General features: G+C 41.8%; 1 protein-coding gene across 1 annotated transcript in view; it reads right to left on the reverse strand.

The window, feature by feature from the left end:
• LOC124716672 overlaps positions 1 to 23,865 on the reverse strand; it is a 380,414-nt gene that overhangs the window by 125,281 nt on the left and 231,268 nt on the right. The gene's annotated exons all lie outside the window — the stretch shown is intronic.

Below are 23,865 nucleotides of genomic sequence, written 5' to 3' on the forward strand. Positions count from 1 at the left end.
TTTATGAACCTGAAAAAAGATAGTCCATAAGCTTAAGTAAACGCAATCAACAATACAATAACAATCAGCTTAATTTTTCTAGGGACTCCTCTACAGAATACAAAGGAGTGACCTACGAGGAAACTCTTCAGTTTCGATTTGAAAGCGCGTGGATTACTGCTACGATTTTTGAATTTGAGTGGTAGCTTATTGAATTTTTTTTCTTGTAGAACGATCAATCACTTCTGATACCGTTCGAATAGTAAAAATGGCAACTTTAAACCTTTGAACAGGATCCTGAACGTGGGCTTTCCACGACAGCTTACTATCTATCTGAACACCTAGAAATGTGAACTATGCAGTTTCACTAATCATATGCCCATTCTGTGAAATTAAAACGTCGGGTTTTGTTGACTGTGTGTTAGAAACTGTAAAAACTGAGTCTCCCTGTGATTTAGCGTTAGTTTATTTTCTACAAGCCATGAAATGATGTCACGTACTGCACTATTTGAAACCGATCGAATGTTGCACACAACATCCTTTACTACCAAGCTAGTGTCATCAGCAAACAGAAATATTTTAGAGTTACCTGTAATAAGAGAGGGCATATGATTTATATAAATAAGGAACAGGAGTGGCCCCAACACTGATCCCTGGGACACCGTCCACTTGACAGTACTCAGACCCCACATCACAGCCATTCTCAACACTGTGAATAATGACCTTTTGCTGCCTGTTGCTAAAGTAAGAGGTGAACCAATTGTGAGCTACTCCCCGTATTCCCTAACGGTCCAACTTCTGGAGCAATATTTTCTGATCAACACAATCAAATGCCTTAGTTAAATCAAAAAAATATGCCAAGAGTTCGAAACCTTTTGTTTAGCCCATCCAGTACCTCACAGAGAAAAGAGAATACAGCATTTTCAGTTGTTAAACGACCTCTAAAGCCGAACTGCACTTTCGATAGCAAATCGTGTGATATAAAATGATCAATTATCCTTACATACACAGCCTTTTCAATAACTTTTGCAAACACTGATGTTATAGAAATAGGTCGTGTGTAGACATGATATCTCCTTTCTGTTGTTATGTTGCATCTCCAAATCGACCCATGTTACTGAACTGATTCTGTACACCCAACTGACACAAAAATACGGAAGAAGAAATACATACTTGGACATAAATGCAGATGCTAGTCAATGCCGCTGGTTGTTCTGTTGGATTTGACCACAAACAGCACCTTTTCAATGTCCTCAACACGTTGCAAGCGTCAATCGTCGTCAGAACAGCGTTCTGGGGAGCTGTGACTGCATTATGCAGGAGCTAAATGAATTCGAACGTGGGCAATGTGCTGGTGCCTCTATGGTGTCTGCTTCCGTAACAAAGGGAGCCGAAGTGTTTGGTGTTTCAAGAGACACCTTAGTGAAGATTTATACCGCATTTAGGAAAGCAGAAAAACATCACCCGCCAAGTCACAATACGGGCGAAGGTGTGTACTGAGTCATCGTGGCAGTCGGTCACTGAAGAGGGTTGTGACGAAAAGTGAGACGACAGCTGCAGAGGTCACTGTCGGCACTCGCGAACCCTGTCAACAGAGCGGGCTGGACTTTCAAGATCACACATCAACGACGCAAAAGCCCGTAACATAAAAACGTGGCGCCGAAGCCATAAAACATGGGCAATCGAGCAATGGAAGAATGTATTTGGTCGCATGAGTTTTGTCTGTCACAGTTTCCAACTTCTGGCCGATTTTGCTTCCCAAGAGTGAGACATGGTGGAAGATCGATGATGATTTGGGCAGCCATGTCGTGATTTCCCGTGGGCTTAAGGTCGCATTACTGCCAAAGATTGTGTGACCATACTAGCTGATCAGACCATCCCATAGTACAATGTTTGTCCCCCAATGGTGATGCTGTGTTCCCAAGACGACAGGGATTCTGTTTACATAACTCGCACCGCCTAGCAGAGTCACTAGGTCTCAATATTACTGAGCGTTTGATCTGCTTTGGAAAGATCTATCGTCGTTACCTGAATTTATTGCTATTAGGCTTTAACACCTCAACTGACCAAAACAAAAATAAAGGAATCCTTACACACTGAAGCGCCGAGAAACTGGTATAGGTATGCATATTCAAATACAGAGATATGGAAACAAGCAGAATACGGGGCTGTGATCCGCAACGCCTATATAAGACAACAAGTGTGTGGCGCAGTTGTTAGATCGGCTACTGCTGCTACAATGGCAGGTGATCAACGTTTAAATGGGTTTCAGCGTAGTGTTACAGTCTGCGCACGAGCGATGGGCCACAGCATCTCCGAGGCAGCGATAAAGTGGCGATTTTCCCGTAGACTATTTCACGAGTGTACCTTGAATATCAGAATTCCGCTTAAACATCAAATGTCCGACATCGCTGCAGCTGGAAGAAGATCCTGCAAGAACGGGACCAACGACGACTGAAGATAATCGTTCAACGTGACAGCAGTGCAACCCTTCCACAAATTGCAGCGGATTTCAATGCTGGGTCATCAACAACTGCCAGCGCGCGGACCATTCAAGGAAACATCATCCATATGGGCTTCTGGAGCCGAAGGCCCACACGGGTACCCTTGATGACTGCATGACACAAAGCTTTACTCGTCGTCTGGACCAGTCAACACCGACATTGGACTGTTGATGACTGGAAACATCTTCCCTGGTCGGACGAGTCTTGATTCAAATTGTGTCGAGAGGATGTACATGTACGGGTATGGAGACAACCTCATGAATCCATGGACCCTGAATGTCAGCAGGGGACTGTTCAAGCTGGTGGAGGCTCTGTAATGGCGTGGGGCGGGTGCAGTTTGAGTGATATGGGACCCCTGATACGTCTAGATACGACTCTGACAGGTGACACCTACGTAATCATCCTGTGTGATCACTTGCATCCACCCATGTCCATTGTGCATTCCGACGGACTTGGACAATTTCAGCAGGACAATGCGACACCCTACGCGTCCAAAACTGCTACAGAGTGACTCCGGGAACACTATTCTGAGATTAAACACTTCCGCTGGCCACCAAACTCCCCAGACATGAACATTATTGAGCATATCTGGGATGTCTTGCAACGTGCTTTTCAGAAGAGATCTCCACCCCCTCCTACTCTTACGGATTTATGGACGGCCCTGCAGGATTTGTGGTGTCAGTTCCCTCCAGCACCACTTCAGACATTAGTCGAGTCCATGCCACGTCGTGTCGCGGAATTTATGCGTGCTCGCGGGGACTGTACGCGATATTAGACAGGTGTGCCAGTTTATTTCGCTCTGCAGTGTATATGTATATATTTTCATCCATCCTTGAAACCGAGAAACTCAACAATTTTTGCTTGTTATCGACATTGATGCTGGCAATATATTCGCCTCAGGTTTCAGGAATTCCAAGACCGCATCAAAATTTCTACAGTAGTTCGTCAGTGTAACTCGCACATAAAAAAAAAGAAGCTTGCAGTGGACTTCAATTTACATATCTAGAGAGGAAAGTTTTGATAAAATTACTTATTTACTTGCTATAACATGACTGAAGCTTACATTTTATTTTTGCATGCAGTAATATTCGTCTAGTACGCTTTTCACGTATCGTGACTGCAATGTATCTTCAAGTGGCAAAAAGATATTTCTTATGTACTGTAGTTACGATTTTAGATGTTCCAGAATTTTTACTTTACTTGTAGTGTGAAACTTTGTCTCTTGCCGAATTTCATGATTCTAGGTCAACGTGAAGTGCCTATAAGTTTTGATGAGTGAATGTGAGAGTTTCAAAATATGAGACATAAATACGCGGATCTTTCCAGCACACCGACTTACAATTAGAAGCTTAAAATTTTTTCACTGCTAACCGACGCTAGATCTTAGTATGCGCAACAAATCTGAACCACATGCGCCAGAGTGTTCTGGAGAAAAAGGCTTAGACTTTTTACACCGCCAAGTAACCATAGACATTAGTATGTGACATAAATTTGAACTTGATACGTTGATTCCAGAGCAAAATGGGTCTTAACAGAGGAGCACACATACAGATGAAAAAATAAGACAAAAAAAATTTTCATGTGATGTAATAACAAATTAACAAATTTCTGATTTTTTCCTTCCCTTGTGCTGCGCAAGTTTTTTTCTTGCGAGGTTTCATGTTTCTGGGTCAACAGAAAATGTAGGTTTTAACGAGTGAGCTTTCGAGTAGGAAAATATCTGACATAAATGGCCGTATCTTTTGACTGCACCGACTTAGAAGCTTAAAACTTTTTGCTCAATCAAGGGACACTGAACCTTAGTATGTGACATAAATTTTAACTTTATTCACCAGAGAAAGTTCCAGAGAAAAAGTATGTTAGCAGATGGGCAGAAAAAAAGACTTATAAAAAACATGAAAAAAAATTCTGTGTTATATATTTCTAAATTAACAATTTTCAAATTTTTTGCTTCACTTATACTGTGAAACCTTTGCTCCTTGCCAAATTTCATGATTCTAGGTCAACGGGAAATAGACTATAGATTTTGATGAGTGGGTCTTCTAGTATCAGAATGTGAGACATAACTGGCCGCGTCTTTTGATTGAAATGACTTAGAAGCTTAAAATTTTTAGACCGTCAAGGGACCATAGACCTCAATAAGCCACGTAAATTTGATAGGTTTTTTTTCAGGCAATTTTTAGAAGTCGATATATGTTTCAAAATATTTATGACAACTGCATATACTGGATTTTATTAGTAAGACCGGTTTCGGCAGTAAGCCATCATATGCAGTCATTCATAGCACTTACAAGTGGAGCAATCGTCCTATTTTATGTAAATAAGATGATTGCTGCACTTGTAAATGCTATGAACGAGTTTTTGTAATACATGTTTCATGTGGCTTAAAATATTCAACGTTTTGTTTTTCAGAATTCATAACAAGTGAAATGTTTTCAGTGATTTTGGTGCCAGATGATAGCTTACGGCCGAAATCGGTTGTTGTTGTTGTGGTCTTCAGTCCTGAGACTGGTTTGTTGCGGCTCTCCATGCTACTCTATCCCGTGCAAGCTTCTTCATCTCACAGTACCTACTGCAGCCTACATCCTTCCGAATCTGCTTAGTGTATTCATCTCTTGGTCTCCCTCTACGATTTTTATCCTCCACGCTGCCCTCCAGTACCAAATTGGTGTTCGCTTGATGCCTCAGAACATATCCTACCAACCGATCCCTTCTTCTAGTCAAGTTGTGCCACAAACTCCTCCGCAATTCTATTCAATACCTCCTCATTAGTTATGTGATCTACCCATCTAATCTTCAGCATTCTTCTGTAGCACCACATTTCGAAAGCTTCTATTCTCTTCTTGTCTAAACTATTTATCGTCCACGTTTCAGTTCCATACATGGCTACACTCCATACAAATACTTTCAGAAACGACTTCCTGACAAATCTGTACTCGATGTTAACAATTTCTCTTCTTCAGAAACGCTTTCCTTGCCATTGCCAGTCTACATTTTATATCCTCTCTACTTCGACCATCATCAGTTATTTTGCTCCCCAAATAGCAAAACTCCTTTACTACTTTGTCTCATTTCCTAATCTAATTCCCTCAGCATCACCCAACTTAATTCGACTAAATTGCATTACCCTCGTTTTGCTTTTGCCGATGTTCATCTTATACTCTCCTTTCAAGACGCTGTCCATTCTGTTCAACTGCTGTTCCAAGTCCTTTGCTGTTTTTGACAATTACAATGTCATCGGCGAACCTCTAAGTTTTTATTTCTTCTCGATGGATTTTAATACCTATTCCAAATTTTTCTTTTGTTCTTTACTGCTTGCTCAATATACAGATTGAATAGCCTTTCGCTCCCTGTATTTTACCCCTGCCAGCTTCAGAATTTGAAATAGAGTATTCCAGTCAACATTGTCAAAAGCTTTCTCGAAGTCTACAAATGCTAGAAACGTAGGTTTGCCTTTCCTTAATCTTTCTTGTATAAAAAAACAGTGTGTGCAGATCAATGTCGTGAGTTTTTTGAAACATAAATTTGAACCTGGTACATCTACCAAGTTTTAAGAAAAAGGGTTCTTAACAGTCAGACAACGAAGCGATCCTATAAGGATTCCTTTCTTGCTGATTGATGCATGGAACCCTAAAAAGGGGAGGGGGGTGAGGGAAGTGGGCGCTACCTGCTACCTGGATCCAGGAGAAGAAAATCGGGATGGATCCTGCTCCCACCGTGTTTACGGCACACCTGCTGACACAGTGGGGACTTGGGATGTACCGGAGAAAAGCTGACCCTAGCGGTGTGGCAGGAGAAAATCTGCCGAGGAGTAGGGGCAGCCGGCGGTGGTCGCTGACGCGGGGCAACCCTCCAAGCGAAACCCACCGCAGCAAAACAGCACCCACACTTTCTCCGGCGGCTCGCTCTGGGCCTGCATCGCACCGTGAACTGAAAGTAAGCGATCCCCAGTATAGTAGGCACTGTACACACGCGTTTTCGACTGCGGCTGATTCCTGATTATGGCAACAGGATTGTTTCTAATATTTTGGATCTGTCTGGTCAGTTAGTAAAAAGGTCCACTTATTTTACCGCACCAGTTTAATTGTAATAGATTAAAATGTCACCAGTAGCATCACCACCACTGGTTCTTTAAAGAATCAAACTCCCATGTTGTACATGTATCGATAAAACAGCTTCAAATTATGTTTCAAGGTTGTTGCAAGTCGCTTAGCGCTCTCATTATGAAACAATGGATGGGTGTAGTCTGAGTAGGTTGCGTCCCGCTTCAAGATAACTAGTCTTCCACGCCTATCAATGTTTATGACGTCACGACTCCTGAACCGAGGCCCTTGGTGCGTGACACTGCAGGTTTTACTAGTGCAGCAGCCGCCTCGGGCGTGGAGCCACTGACTGTTTCAGACGACTTTATTATTTCTTGACTGCTCGTTTAAATGCATGCAAGGCCTCAATAGCACAGACAAAGTTAAAATCTTTAGTGGGTACCTTTTGAATTACACATTAATTTCCCGTGGGCCCTGCATGGAGCCGAGCTTTCGCGAAGTATGGCTAACAGGCCGACTGACGTCGTTGCGAGGCCCGTATTTCTCTTGGGCCCCGTTCTTAACTATGGCTCGGAGAACGACACAATTTTGCAGGCAGATTCACTGATGTATATGGATACATCTACATCTACATTTATACTCCGCAAGCCACCCAACGGTGTGTGGCGGAGGGCACTTTATGTGCCACTGTCATTACCTCCCTTTTCTGTTCCAGTCGCGTATGGTTCGCGGGAAGAACGACTGCCGGAAAGCCTCCGTGCGCGCTCGAATCTCTCTAATTTTACATTCGTGATCTCCTCGGGAGGTATAAGTAGGGGGAAGCAATATATTCGATACCTCATCCAGAAACGCACCCTCTCGAAACCTGGCGAGCAAGCTACACCGCGATGCAGAGCGCCTCTCTTGCAGAGTCTGCCACTTGAGTTTCCTAAACATCTCGGTAACGCTATCACGCTTACCAAATAACCCTGTGACGAAACGCGCCGCTCTTCTTTGGACCTTCTCTATCTCCTCCGTCAACCCGATCTGGTACGGATCCCACACTGACGAGCAGTACTCAAGTATAGGTCGAACGAGTGTTTTGTAAGCCACCGCCTTTGTTGATGGACTACATTTTCTAAGGACTCTCCCAATGAATCTCAACCTGGTACCCGCCTTACCAACAATTAATTGTATATGATCATTCCACTTCAAATCGTTCCGCACGCATACTCCCAGATATTTTACAGAAGTAACTGCTACCAGTGTTTGTTCCGCTATCATATAATCATACAATAAAGGATCCTTCTTTCTATGTATTCGCAACACATTACATTTGTCTATGTTAAGGGTCAGTTGCCACTCCCTGCACCAAGTGCCTATCCGCTGCAGATCTTCCTGCATTTCGCTACAATTTTCTAATGCTGCAACTTCCCTGTATACTACAGCATCATCCGCGAAAAGCCGCATGGAACTTCCGACACTATCTACTAGGTCATTTATATATATTGTGAAACTGCCTACAAAATACCGGGTGATCAAACAGTCAGTATAAATTGGAAAACTTAATAAGCCACGGAATAATGTAGATAGAAAGGTAAAAATGACACACATGCTTGGAATGACTTGTGATTTTATTAGGGAAAAAAAAGAAAGTTCACAAAATGTCCGTCAGATGGCGCTGGACAACAAAACGTCACTAACTGCTACCGTGACGGGTGAGAGGTACGCCGATATGTTACAGAATCACATCATCCCCAGCTCGGCTGACAAACACCTGCTGGAACCTACGATGTTTATGCAGGATGGCGCACCACCTCATATTGCTAGACGCGTGAAAGATCTCTTTCCAGCGTCGTTTGGTGATGATCGTGTGCTCAGCCGCCACTTTCGTCATGCTTGGCCTCCCAGGTCCCCAGACCTCAGTCCGTGCGATTATTGGCTTTGGGGTTACCTGAAGTTGCAAGTGTATCGTGATCGATCGACATCTCTAGGGATGCTGAAAGACAACATCCGACGCCAATGCCTCACCATAACTCCAGACATGCTGAACAGTGCTGTTCAAAACATTATTCCTCGACTAGAGCTATTGTTGAGGAATGATGGTGGACATATTGAGCATTTCCTGTAAAGAACATCATCTTTGCTTTGTCTTACTTTGTTATGCTAATTATTGCTCTTCTGATCAGATGAAGCACCATCTGTCAGGCATTTTTTGAACTCTTGTACTTTTTTGGTTCTAATAAAACCCCATGTCATTCCAAGAATGTGTGTCAACTTGTACCTCTCTATCTACATTATTCCGTGATTTGTTCAGTTTTCAAATTTATACTGACTTTTTGATCACCTGGTATGTTGCGGATAGAATCAGTAGTAAAAGAGTAGTGCTTACAAACAGCAAATATGTTTTAAGAGATAAATTTTATTCCTCCCATGAGTTGAAATTTTGGATGTACGCCATTGTCAAGCATTTCATGGCAGAGTTATACAATACAAGGTCTGCTCAAAAAATTCCAGAACATTCGTAATTTCGTGCCAATGGTATGTTGCGGCAAAATGCGGTTGGCATACTTGCACACGCCTTTGTTTAATCTATAACCGCCGGAAGTTTGATTGTTGCATGTCTTGTCTCTATTGTTCAGTGCTGTACTGAGTAGAATCTTGTGTCACACAGTTTGCGAATTTCGAGATGGCAGAGTTGTAGGAGCAACGCGTCTGCATTAAATTTTGCCTGAAACTCAAGGAAACCAAATGATGCAGGATGCCTACGGCTATGAGTGCTTAAGTCGAACTCGGTTGTGCGAAAGTTTCACACGGTTTAAAAAGGCCAGTCAGTAGTCAAATATCGACCTCGTTCAAAACGCTCTCTGACTTTTCTCTGACTTTTAGCGACGACGCCCTTGTCAGGAACGTCAACGAAATTTTGCATGCCAATCGCAGACTGACTGCCTGAGAGATTGCAAATGAATGTACCATTTTACGCGTAGTTGGATCATGTCATAGAATCCCGACACAGCATCTTGGAATTGATCGTGTTGCCGCCAAGTTGGTCTCACAGCTCATGGGTTCAGGACCAGGAAGACCTTTGCCTGGCGATCTGTGAAGAGCTCTTGGATCGTGCAAATGAGGGCGGCTTGTTCCTTAAGAGAATCATAATTGGAAATGAGACGTGGGCAGTTATGATGTTGAGACCACCGTTCAGTCTTAACGACGGGCTGTGGAAGGTTTTGAGAGACCCAAAAAATGATGTTGAGACCACCGTTCAGTCTTAACGACGGGTCGGGGAAGGTTTTCAGAGACCCAAAAAATGATGTTGAGACCAACGTTCAGACTTAACGACGGGTCAGGGAAGGTTTTCAGAGACCCAAAAAAAAAGCTAGTCTGTGCAGGTCGAATGTCGAAGCCATGCTGATAGGACTGGTTCATCATGAATTTGTGCCATACGCAAAACTGTTAATCGTGGTTACTATCGGCACGCGATGCGGCCCTTCGGGAAAATGTGAGAAAGCCTGAAATGTGGCGAGACAAATGGTTCAAATGGTTCAGAGCACTATGGGATTTTACATCTGAGTTCATCAGTCCCCTAGACCTGTTGTTGTTGTTGTTGTTGTTGTTGTGGTCTTCAGTCCTGAGACTGGTTTGATGCAACTCTCCATGCTACTCTATCCTGTGCAAGCTTCTTCATCTCCCAGTACCTAATGCAGCCTACATCCTTCTGATTCTGCTTAGTGTATTCATCTCTTGGTCTCCCTCTACGATTTTTACCCTCCACGCTGTCCTCCAATACTAAATTGGTGATCCCTTGAAGCCTCAGAACATGTCCTACCAACCGATCCCTTCTTCTAGTCAAGTTGTGCCACAAACTCCTCTTCTCCCCAATCCTATTCAATACCTCCTCATTAGTTATGTGATCTACCCATCTAATCATCAGTATTCTTCTGTAGCACCACATTCCGAAAGCTTCTATTCTCTTCTTGTCCAAACTATTTATCGTCCATGTTTCACTTTCATACATGGCTACACTCCATACAAATACTTTCAGAAACGACTGCCTGACACTTAAATCAATACTCGATGTTAACAAATTTCTCTTCTTCAGAAACGCTTTGCTAGCCACTGCCAGTCTACATTTTATATCCTCTCTACTTCGACCATCATCAGTTATTTTGCTCCCTAAATGGCAAAACTCCTTTACTACTTTAAGTGTCTCATTTCCTAATCTAATTCCTTCAGCACCACCCGACTTAATTCGACTACATTCCATTATCCTCGTTTTGCTTTTGTTGATTTTCATCTTATACCCTCCTTTCAAGACACTGTCCATTCCGTTCAACTGCTCTTCCAAGTCCTTTGCTGTCTCTGACACAATTACAATGTCATCGGCGAATCTCAAAGTTTTTATTTCTTCTCCATGGATTTTAATGCCTAGTCCGAACTTTTCTTTTGTTTCCTTTACTGCTTGCTCAATATACAGATGGAATAACATCGGGGAGAGGGTACAACCGCGTCTCACTCCCTTCCCAACCACTGCTTCCCTTTCGTGCCCCTCGACTCTTATAACTGCCATCTGGTTTCTGTACAAATTGTAAATAGCCTTTCGCTTCCTGTATGTTACCCCTGCCACCTTCAGAATTTGAAAGAGAGTATTCCAGTCAACATTGTCAAAAGCTTTCTCTAAGTCTACAAATGCTAGAAACGTAGGTTCGCCTTCCTTGATCTTTCTTCTACGATAAGTCGTAGGGTCAGTATTGCCTCACGTGTTCCAACATTTCTACGGAATCCAAATTGATCTGCCCCGCGGTCGGCTTCTATCAGTTTTTCCCCTAGACCTAGAACTACTTAAACCTACCTAACCAAAGGACATAACACACATCCATGCGCGAGGTAGGATTCGAACCTGCGACCGTAGCAGTCGCGCGGTTCCGGACTGAAGTGCCTGGAACCGCTCGGCCACACCGGTCGGCTAATCAGAATAAATGGCTACCAGTTGTTGTTGTTGTGGTCGTCAGTCCACAGATTGGTTTTGATGTAGCTCTCCATGCTTCTCTATCCCGTGCAAGCCGCTATATCTCCTAATATCTACTGCAGCTTACATCCCTGTGAATCTGCTTAGTATATTCATCTCTTGAGCTTCCTCTACGATTTTTACCCCCCTCATACACTTCATTCCAGTATTAAATTGGTGTTCCCTTGATGTCTCAAAATCTGTAATACCAACCTATCCCTTCCTCTAGTAGAGTGTGCCACAATTTTCTTTTCCTTCCAATTCTATTGTGTATCTCCTGATTAGTTACGTGGTCTGCCGATCTAATATTCAGCATTCTTCTGTAACACCACAATTCTAAAGCTTCTGTTCTCTTCTTGTCTAAACTGTTTATCGTGCGTGCTTCACTTCCATACAAATACTTTCAAAAATACTTCCTAACAGTTAAATATATACTCGATGTTATCTTCAGAAATGCTTCCCTTGCCATTGCCAGTCTACATTTTATATCCTCTCTACTTCAAACCATCATCAGTTACTTTGGTGTTCAAATAGCAAAACTCCTACTACTTTAAAGTTTCGTTTCCTGATCTTATTCCCTCAACATCACCTGATTTAATTCAACTACATTTTATTACTTCGTTTTGCTTTTGTTAATGTTCACCTTACGTCTTTCTTTCAAGACGCTGTCCATTCCATTCCACCAGTACATGTTGGATTCGACAACAGCCTATTGTTGCTCGCTTTGTTCTGGATTCACGAGTACCATGTGAGTAAATGACGAGTTCAGGAGCGTCATATACAAAGCCATGCCTATCAACGGTCCCAAGCGACTAGTGCCAGAGAGAACAGACGTTCACTGGGCCTTATCATATAGCCTCGTGCGTACATACAGTCACGAGGTCTGAACTAATTGTGGCCTTCAAAGAATTACAAGGGTAGCTCCTCGAAGACACAGCCCATCTTACACCTGTTTTCGACACTGCTTGCGTCACGGTTGAAAGCACCCCTATGCATGTGCAGGTGTAACTGATTGGCCCGCGAAGTAATTCCCATTTTAATCACAAATCCTTTTACTTTAAATCTGTCCAACACTTATATGTTTCATTCCTTAGGTGGAGTTTCCACATCTTCACAAGGACACTGCAAAAGTACTAAAGTATATCGATCGACATATTCGTAGAAAAGACTAAATAAGTGGCAACCTGAGTGCGAAATTATTAAAAATTTTCTGCCTCTGTCCATATGCCGACAGTTTGTGCCAGATAAAAATTGTCTTCAGCACAGACAAGGAAAAAAAAAACCAATTTAATAATACTGAAAATTTGTTTGGTCCGTGATCCGAGTTTTTGCGAAATGGGAAGTGTAAAACTAAGTTGTATGCAGTGCAACCGGACTGCCTTTTGAATGTGGTGCATTCGCAGTTTGCCCTCTTCCTCGAACTCAAGTGTGCCATGGCGGTGCGGGAAGTGTGCAGCGAGGCTGAGCACTATGACAGTGGGGCAGGGCACAATATTAATAACAAAAATGGTTCAAATGGCTCTAAGAACTATAGGACTTAACATCTGAGGTCATCAGTCCTCTAGGCTTAGAACTACTTAAACCTAACTAACCTAAGGACATCACACACATCCGTGCCCGAGACAGGATTCGAACCTGCTACCGTAGCAGCAGCGCTGTTCCGGATTGAAGCGCCTAGAACCGCTCGGCCCCAACGGCCTGCTATTAATATCACCTGGAACCTTTATGACAAATGTTCCAGGTAAGAGTCTTGGTTCGGCACACAATGTTAAAAAATGCACATCTCCTTATTTTTAATGACATATCACACATAAAATTCCAGTTATCATTGGAAATATAAACTCTTAGTTAAAGTCTTTTATAAGATACGTTAATTAAAAACATTATAAACTACATTTTTGGGTCACAGATGGAAACAAAACATCGAGTTCGACATTACATACTCTTTAACTGGACTGTGCCCATTTTTTATACTACTTATGTGGTCCCCCATGTGCCACCATGATAAGCGTTGTAAAAACACGGAGTACACACTACAGGTAGTGTATCTTTACAGGTTCAATTTTTTTCGGAATATTTGCAACGAAAACTCAAATTTTGTGTGCAGTGGGTGTGTAACTAAAGCATTCCCCAGAACAACGACCTAGTTGAGATCCATATGTCAGTAACTCTTACATATTACACTACAAGTCATATACTCTGAAACTGCAATGTTTTGTTTGTATTTGACTGAAATTTAGTCCTTGTATGAAACTTTGAAATGATAAACTATTGCAAACGTTTGATGCTATGTATCTCGATCTCAATGTACTTCAGTTGAGTCTCTGTTCCAGAGAAAGCCTAAATTTTAAATACAAAGACGTGCATTTTTCATAGAAACGATATATTATTAATTTATTATTAATTTTATGTTGAAATGACGTAGATATTCGAACTGAACGGGAAAAAAACAATAAAAGAAAAAATAATGACAGAAGTGAGTCTGGAACCAGTAGACCAGCAATTACCAGTCTCGAGCGCTGCCGATGGAGCCACAAGGCCAACCAAAGTTTTACTCCACCTTTAGTGAATTAAAATCGCTCGGAGAATTTCAAAGTCGATTTTCTCGAGAACTTTTGCGAGTCGCATTGAACTGCTATGGCTGATCGTTAAATTTTGAGTTCAGAACTTCACGTGCCATAAATATAAAAATTTACAAAAATCAGATTGCCGAGTGGTCCTCTTCTTAGCCACAGCCTGCGGGAAAGTTTCCGAAATGAATTTGCATTCTGCAGAGGAGTGCTGCTCGTTCCTGAAGCGTCCTATCAGATTAAACCTGTTCGGCGGACCGGAGCTAGAACTCTGAACTCTTGCTGTTACCAACTGAGATAACCAGATACGAATCACAGACCGCCGTAACAGCTTCACTTCAGTCCAGTAACTGATCTCCTACTTTCTAAACTCGACGGAAGCAAGCTTCCGGTTTACAGTCACGATCCGACTCACGGTTTTAGTCTGAAGGAAAATTTCATGTAAATTCGTTCTAGATCGGAATGTGTCTCGCACTGTAGCATGAAAAGGAGTTTTACTGGCAATATGAGCCGAGTTCGTAGCAACTAGATGCTACACTGGTTTTCTGCGCCGCTTCGTAGAGCGATTATCTTGTCTCAACCAGCTACCCGTGGCAAACGATTCCACGGTAACGCCCTGGCGTTTTATTCCTGGACTGCGTTTCGCCTATCAACCGTGGTCCATTTCATTGACACGTCGGCGGCAAAATTGCGTGTCTGGTGAGAGTTGTCTCGGGTGCAGTGTGGCGCCCGAACGGTGAGTGTGGGGTTGCAGTGGAATACACTTTTTATGAAAAAAATCTAAATATATTAACAGACTTGGAGGGACAAATGACAATCACGGACTTCATTCTTTTCGACAGCAAAATTCGTAATCGATGTCCGTGACAAAGGCTGTACGTTAAGTTCTCCTCACTCCTGAGAACTGAAAGAATACGAACGAAACCTGTCATTTGAACATTGAAAAATATCTATTAGGTTTGTGCGTAAGTTCGTCGGGTTTTAGTCTTGCATGTTGGTATTTCGGTTGCTACGGGTCATCTTTTATAAGTAGTTCACTGCTGCTATTTGAGTTCACGGTCAACTGAAGAACGGGATATAACCCGTCGGCTTTGAGCAATAACGTCGTAGGTTGCTCATAGATATTAATGTCCTTACTTTAGAGCCGTAGATGATAAATCGGCTGTCTCCTGTGAATAATGGCCATCATTGTAAATTGAAATAAATGAATGTGCTTTTAAGACAGCGCTAGACATTGCGTAAGATTTTTTTCGTTTGAATTGATTTAAATAATTGGTTCTTTCCAAGTCTTTCGGTACTTAATTTCATTCTTATTGAGTTTGAGATAATTTGGAAGAATAGCTTTTTATTTAGGAGAATGCTTAGTTTTTCTTTTTCTTTTGTACTTATAGATTTATCTATATAGGTCAACTGAGAAATAGCATATAAATGCTAACGAAAACGAAGAAGTCTACGTACGTTAAATTTGTATCCCGTACTGCAATTAAACTATACAGATCGACAGAAGTTCAAGATACAACTCATATATATGTCAACTGAGATATTCCATGTTACCGGTACTTCTATCCCTTTTTTTCTTCAAAAAATGGTTCAAATGGCTCTGAGCACTATGGGACTTGACATCTGAGGTCATCAGTTCCCCAGAACGTAGAACTTATTTAAACCTAACTAACCTAAGGACATCACACACATCCATGCCCGAGGCAGGATTCGAACCTGCGACCGTAGCGGTCGCGCAGTTCCAGACTGAAGCGCCTAGAACCGCTCGGCCACACCGGCCGGCCTTTTTTTCCTTCACTTTTTACAGAAATACTAGAACTCAAACAAGCGACATCTTTAACATTATGCTCGAAATATTACTGGATGTGATACACGTCTATCATCTGTTTCCTCTTCTGCATTCCTTTGTTTATGAACACTCGTTTTTGCTGTTAAATCTGTCTAATAAATCATCTGTGGCAAATTATGACGTCATTGGTCAAAACCGACGGGTTGTATCCCGTTCTACAGTTGTCCCAAGTTCACATATTGTCATTTTGTCATTTGGAGATAGTGAGTGGAGCTATGGACGTTAGAAAATGGAGTACCAAGTGGAGTAATCGGAACGCTACCGACATAGTCTCCTGTTTGAGCTCAATAGGGGGGTGACAGTAGCAATGTCAGCCAGAATCATTTGCTCCATTTATGGCGCAATGGACAGACGATGAGAAACAGAGATAATGCATGCAAAACATAGTACTTGATCTGCTTTATTCAGAGTAGTTGATAGTTTCACGATAAACCGAGAAATCACAGCTCCACCTCTATTTCAGGTTCTCACTAGTGGGAGCTTTGTCCGATGTGAGCACGTAAACAGTGTAAGTGCAAAAACATACCTCCCACTTGTAGTAATGCGCGCGGTGTTCGTACCAGGAGAATATTTTTCAGGGACGATTTGTACGAATTTGAAGATGATGTGGATAACTACGACTCACATAAAGATCCTGAATTTGTTGCTAAACGCAAATGCGCTCCAAAAGATGTTGCTAATTAGGTAAATGTGAATAATTATTTAACTAAGTAAACAATATGAAGTTGCGTCCCTTAACATTGTTGACGTGAATTTACGTGACCTGTGATGGCAGATATCTTAAGCGACATACTTAAAATTCTTTGTGGGCTGCTCTAACGTGCTTACTAAAATTAATTTTATAATGTGGTGAACTATATATTAAGTTTGGATCAGTTACACTTTGTTATTGGAAACATTGTTAAATGCAAATCTTAGAACCAAAAGGTGAAACAATTCGCTCTTTCCAATCATTATTTTTGAGAGGATTCGTAGTACCGTTTCTTTAATTCGTCCAGCAAGTAACAGTTTTAAGTGAGTTCTAACCAATGTTAAGTGAACTCAGTCTGCAAGTAAACAAAGTGGCAACTGACGAATTTTTAAGGACTAAATTTTGTGTATGATTTACGACTTTAAAAATATAGTTGTTGTAGTATATTTGAATACAATGACTTTTCTTAATTTTAAAAAACTCGTATTGGTATGAAATATACTATTTGGGAATTTTACTGAAACTTTATTGCGAAATTTCTCCGAAAAGGCCAACCTTTTCCTCACCACATTTTGCAGTCGAGGCTCTTATGGAGAAAGTGAGACATTTATAATTTTTTAAAATAATTGTTAAACTATAAATCCGATTAAAAAAAAGATCGTAGTAAAACTTGTTCGTCACGAAAGGAGTCATCCAATCGAATTCTGAAATCTTACAGAGCTACCTCCATTCTTAACTGCGAAGTCGGATTATCTGGGGGAAAAACATGTAATTTTTTTCGCTGTGTGATAAATGGCGTTGCAATGGACAAAAATGAAAAAAATTAAAAGCCGTAGGAAAATGAAAATATCTCAGGAAATATACATCATATTAGGATCACAGGAGGTTATAAGGGCAGTTATTCTACAGTCTTTAAAGATAAACAAGATTTTATAGCAAAAAAATTTGATTCTCCAGTATAAAGTGCATTGCTTAGTCCACATTGTTGGTGTAATTTCTTTCACGGTTGATGTATAACGCCAAAAGATTTTAAACTATTTACAAACAAACCCATGAACGTTCCATCTGCGTTCCGTTTTAGGGACCTCAGTGAAAGAAATTACACCAATACTGAGGACAAATAAACGTATCATTTCCTGGCAATCAAGCTTTTTCATATAAAAACTGGTTTCTCATTAAACATTTTACAATTGTTGCCTTTATAACCTCCTGGGATCCTAATCTGGCGTGTGTTTCTGAAGATGATATCATTTTTCAACGGTTTTTGTCCCATTTTGATTTTTGTCGATTACAGTGACTTCTATCAGGCAATGGGATAAATGTTAAATCCAAAAGTCACGTACTTTCTCCTGGATAATCTGATTGCACAAGAAAAAATTCCCTGAAGGTTGGGTGAGAGGTCGGATTTGGTGTCGTTGGTCGTTGGATATCCCTCATTCAGGATGAGCAATTTTTATTACAACCTTTTTTTATCTGATTTGCAGTTTTCCATTTATTTCCAAAAAATTTTTAAATACCTCATGCCGTATACTTACAAACATGTCAACCAAAATGTAGTAAGAAACTGCGGCTCTGTCTTGAGCAAACACAGTTTTACTTGTTTTATTACCCACAGGTATTTCAGAGAAGTTTTTCCATCTTCAGTGGGTTTTATGTATTATCTGTTCAGTAATATACAAAGAATTTTTGCGTTATGATATCTACCAGTTTTTTGAGATTATGGTATTTACTTTACTATAAGTAGAATAAAGAACAAATATATACATTATTATTAATATTGCTGTTCAAAAGTTTGTTTGGTATTTGCAGCATAGATATAATTATTGCCTTCCAGTACGTCATATGCAATTAATAAACGTTTATCAATGTTTTTAACATAATTTCTCAAAGTTTTTTAGACCTATGTAATATCATCGATTTTTTATTTTTACTTTATTCTGTTACACTACTGTCGTTATATTACGTTGTTTTGTAAACAAATATTCACTATTTTACTCTTCGACCAGCGATATCTAGGTTAGAGACTATTTTTTAAAAAAGAGTGTTGGCATATATGCTGATTGTGATTAGGCTTTGTGAGATGTTGATGGGAGAGGGCGAGCAGACTATGTATGTAAATGTGCGTACTTAACTGTCGTGTACCTCCCGTTTTCGTGCTTTTACAAGGTGTTTACGGAAAGCTTCCCAACACACACTGTTCCACAGTTCGTTTGATGTTCACTTGTTCCACCATCTTGTTGCGGGAGGGATTGTTGAATTTTGCAGTGAGATGAGGCTGCGGGGGCTTGTGTTTTTGTCTCTCTCTCTCTCTCTCTCTCTCTCTCTCTCTCTCTCTCTCTCTCTCTCTCACACACACACACACACACACACACACTCTCAGAGTGTGTGTGTGGGAGTGAGGGGGGGAGGGGGGCTTGGTAGTATACACGGGCAGTAAAGCAAGAAAAATTGCGTTTGTTCACAGCAGAACCACATTACCTTACTACATATTAGGAAGCAAATGTGGACCAGGAAGGCCCTTCAACCACAAATGATTACGCCAAACAATATTTAGAAGACAGTAAACAGCGCCTTTTTACTTTATCCTTTGCATTTTGATTTCTTTCTGCATGCCACATAACATCAAAAACTATTTTCTCGTCAAATAATTCTGAAAGTTTTCACTGTTGCAACTGATTTCATTACAAAACTTTCACTTATTTACGTTATTATTTACACGTAACGTAGGCTTCTTCTTCGGCTAGGTATTGCATAACATAAATGTCGGAACCTTCTCGCTTGGAGATACTTCGTATCTGTTGCGGGAAAACACCAGCAGGAAACAATCAGGTTCGGGTACAACCTTTACAGCAGTGTGGCATCGGAAAAAAGGAAAACTCAAAAGCACAAAATGTAGTACTGTAACGGGAATGCGCGCGGCAACAAAAGGTCAACTTAAAACGTTAGCGGACAACGCAACAGTCCGCTGTTTCTGCGCATGCGCAATGTGCTGCATACTCAGGATTTTTAAACTCCACTCTCGGCACAGTTAATTGATCACTGTCGTCACTGACCCACTCGCAATGTGGTCGGCTGGCTGCTGATTTACACGCAGACCCATGACGCGCGCCCATAAGGGCTAGTGGCTTTTTACCAGAAAGTCGCTCAAAACGGGCTCAGAGTCAAGTCTGAGGCACGATCCGACGTCTGTCGCAGGCTGGTCGGCTTACATAACGACACGTCGGAGCTCCCTCACAGCCGTTCCCACACTTAATCCTGCAGTAAGACTCGTTAGCCACACGCGATGGCTTTTGCCCGCAAAAGTCGGCGACCCGTGTTCTGGTTCCAAAAACACCTACATTCCTCTCACCTCCACTATCGCCGTCTCAGGCTTCATCACCCATCCCTATATACGACTTCTGAAGGAAAACCCTGCTGTGTAATCTTTCCTTATACACACAATGCCGTCACTCCTACCAACGCAGGTGTTCAGAACTTGAGGATGAACGTAACTTTCGTTTGCTTAGCCCTGACAAGTAACATACCTCGATGGAGCTTAGCCTCCACATACGCAACAGAAATGACACTTTTATTTATGGACTAGTTGCAACAAATAGACCGGAACTTTTCGACTCCGTGAATGTAGAAGAGGGTATCAGTGATCATAAGTCAGTGGTTGCATCAATGACTACAAGTGTAATAAGAAATGCCAAGAAAGGAAGGAAAATATATTTGCTTAACAAGAGTGATAGGGCACAAATCGCAGAATATCTGAGTGACCACCATCAAACGTTCATTTCTGAGGAAGAGGATGTGGAACAAAAATGGAAAAAATTCAGAAACATCGTCCAGTACGCCTTAGATAAGTTCGTACCGACTAAGGTCCAAAGCGAGGGGAAAGATCCACCGTGGTATAACAATCATGTACGAAAGGTACTACGGAAACAAAGAAAGCTTCATCATAGGTTTAAGAGTAGTCGAATCATAGCTGATAAGGAAAAGCTGAACGAAGCGAAAAAGAGCGTAAAGAGAGCAATGAGAGAAGCATTCAACGAATTCGAACATAAAACATTGGCAAACAATCTAAACAAGAACCCTAAAAAGTTTTGGTCATATGTAAAATCGGTAAGCGGATCTAAATCCCCTATTCAGTCACTCGTTGACCACGATGGCACCGAAACAGAGGACGACCGAAGAAAGGCAGAAATACTGAATTCAGTGTTCCGAAACTGTTTCACTGCGGAAAATCGTAACACGGTCCCTGACTTCAGCCGTCGCACGGACGCCAAAATGGAAAATATTGAAAGAAACGATATCGGAATTGAAAAACAACTGCTATCACTTAGTAGCGGAAAACCATCCGGACCAGACGAGATACCCTTAAGATTCTACAGTGATTATGCTAAAGAACTTGCCCCCTTTCTATCAGCAATTTATCGTAGATCGCTGGAAGAACGTAAAGTACCTAGCGACTGGAAGAAAGCGCAGGTCGTTCCCATTTTCAAGAAGGGTCATAAATCAGATGCGAATAATTATAGGCCTATTTCGCTTACGTCAATCTGTTGTAGAATAATGGAACATGTTTTGTGTTCTCGTATTATGACGTTCTTAGATAATACAAATCTCCTTCATCATAACCAACATGGATTCCGCAAACAGAGATCATGTGAAACTCAGCTCGCCCTATTTGCCCAAGAAATTCACAGTGCCGTAGACACTGGCGAGCAAATTGATGCCGTATTCCTGGACTTCAGGAAGGCATTTGATACGGTTCCGCACTTACGTTTAGTGAAAAAAATACGAGCTTACGGAATATCGGACCAGGTTTGTGATTGGATTCAGGATTTCCTAGAAGAAAGAACACAACATGTCATTCTTAACGGTTCAAAATCTGCAGATGTAGAGGTAATTTCGGGAGTACCGCAGGGAAGCGTGATAGGACCTTTATTGTTTACAATATACATAAATGACTTAGTTGACAACATCGGTAGCTCCGTGAGGCTATTTGCAGATGACACGGTTGTCTACAAGAAAGTAGCAACATCAGAAGACTCGTACGTACTCCAGGAGGACCTGCAGAGGATTAATGCATGGTGCGACAGCTGGCAGCTTTCCCTAAACGTAGATAAATGTAATATAATGCGCATACATAGGGGCAGAAATCCATTCCAGTACGATTATGCCATAGGTGGTAAATCATTGGAAGCGGTAACGACCGTAAAATACTTAGGAGTTACTATCCGGAGCGATCTGAAGTGGAATGATCACATAAAACAAATAGTGGGAAAAGCAGGCGCCAGGTTGAGATTCATAGGAAGAATTCTAAGAAAATGTGACTCATCTACGAAAGAAGTAGCTTACAAAACGCTTGTTCGTCCGATTCTTGAGTATTGCTCATCAGTATGGGACCCTTACCAGGTTGGATTAATAGAAGAGATAGACATGATCCAGCGAAAAGCAGCGCGATTCGTCATGGGGACATTTAGTCAGCGCGAGAGCGTTACGGAGATGCTGAACAAGCTCCAGTGGCGGACACTTCAAGAAAGGCGTTACGCAATACGGAGAGGTTTATTATCGAAATTACGAGAGAGCACATTCCGGGAAGAGATGGGCAACATATTACTACCGCCCACATATATCTCGCGTAATGATCACAACGAAAAGATCCGAGAAATTAGAGCAAATACGGAGACTTACAAGCAGTCGTTCTTCCCACGCACAATTCGTGAATGGAACAGGGAAGGGGGGATCAGATAGTGGTACAATAAGTACCCTCCGCCACACACCTAAGGTGGCTCGCGGAGTATAGATGTAGATGTAGATGTATTTATTTGCACTGGCTGGCTATAACCAAAGTCCACTTATTCACCGAGGTCCAGTTTGGGCTGTAATTATCGTACACCAACTAAACTTGGTAGATACTCTAATGTGTTAATGCGGAATCGCTTTACGCTGCACGAAAATTAGTTCTAATTTTGGCCACGAGGTGGAAGTCTGACCATAGTAATGTAAAAGAGACGTACAGAAATGTTTCCGTGTGTAAAGGATTAGGAAGGAAACAAGCTAGAAAGGCATAATGTTCATTTTATTACTAACCACCTCTTACACAGTTTGTTCAATATGAGCGCCAGATTTGCACCTGGTGCCAAAAATTGGATATTTTTTTAAAGCATAAGCCGGCCGAAGTGGCCGTGCGGTTAAAGGCGCTGCAGTCTGGAACCGCAAGGCCGCTACGGTCGCAGGTTCGAATCCTGCCTCGGGCATGGATGTTTGTGATGTCCTTAGGTTAGTTAGGTTTAAGTAGTTCTAAGTTCTAGGGGACTAATGACCTCAGCAGTTGAGTCCCATAGTGCTCAGAGCCATTTAAAGCATAAATCTCTTCCGCATTAACGCATTAGCGTATCTACCAAGTTTCGCTGCCGTGCGATAATTACAGCCCTCACTGGACTTCCACAAGTACCTGAACTTTAATTACAACCCCGCGGTAGCTGTGCCTGACACTTTACACACGTGGAATTTATTTTTGCCTTTTATAGCTTTGTATGCAACGCTTGAAATACAGGGCGATTATAATTAAAGTTAAGCTTTCAAAAAGCTGTAGAAATAACACCACTGGTCAGAATGACGTCAAATTGCAACGGAATATTACCGCAGAAGAGGAAAAACGTATGGCAGAATAAGAAAAAATAGTGTGAAAATTGATCAGTAGATAACGCTGTATGTGTCAGAATACGTAAATGAAAACACCTGTCACGCACGCGACCCACTGAAATTGGTACTCGTATAAACACGCCTGGTACCCGGCTTTTCCTCCTTTCGCGTCTGCGACGTTCGCCACGAATGTCTGAACGCAGGATCGCGCTCTGCCTATAAAGCTGAATTACAACAATGATTGTGCAGACGTCGCTCTGCAGAAGTTCCGGACACTGAAGGGTCTGAAAAACGGCGTTGATCCGATGACTGGTGTGAGTCTGGAGAAAATGATTCGGAAAGATGGGGTCTTTTGGTGTGCAACCTGATAGAGGGAGGAACGAACAGATTCGACGTCAGTGGAAGCAGTGGCCACAGCAGTGCAAGACGAGATGAGTGGTGGTGTGCAAACGTGTAGTGCACGGAGAATCGCCCGAACATTGAAGTCACCCGTGATCACGGTGTGCGTAAAATCCTACGAATAATCTTTCTTTGCTATTCATTCAGAATTTCTCATGTGCACGAGTTGCTTCCTGTTGACCTACCAGCAAGAGAGACCTTTGCTTTAGGATTTCT

This window comes from Schistocerca piceifrons, chromosome 9, assembly GCF_021461385.2.
Source record: "Schistocerca piceifrons isolate TAMUIC-IGC-003096 chromosome 9, iqSchPice1.1, whole genome shotgun sequence".
Lineage (NCBI taxonomy): Eukaryota > Metazoa > Arthropoda > Insecta > Orthoptera > Acrididae > Schistocerca > Schistocerca piceifrons.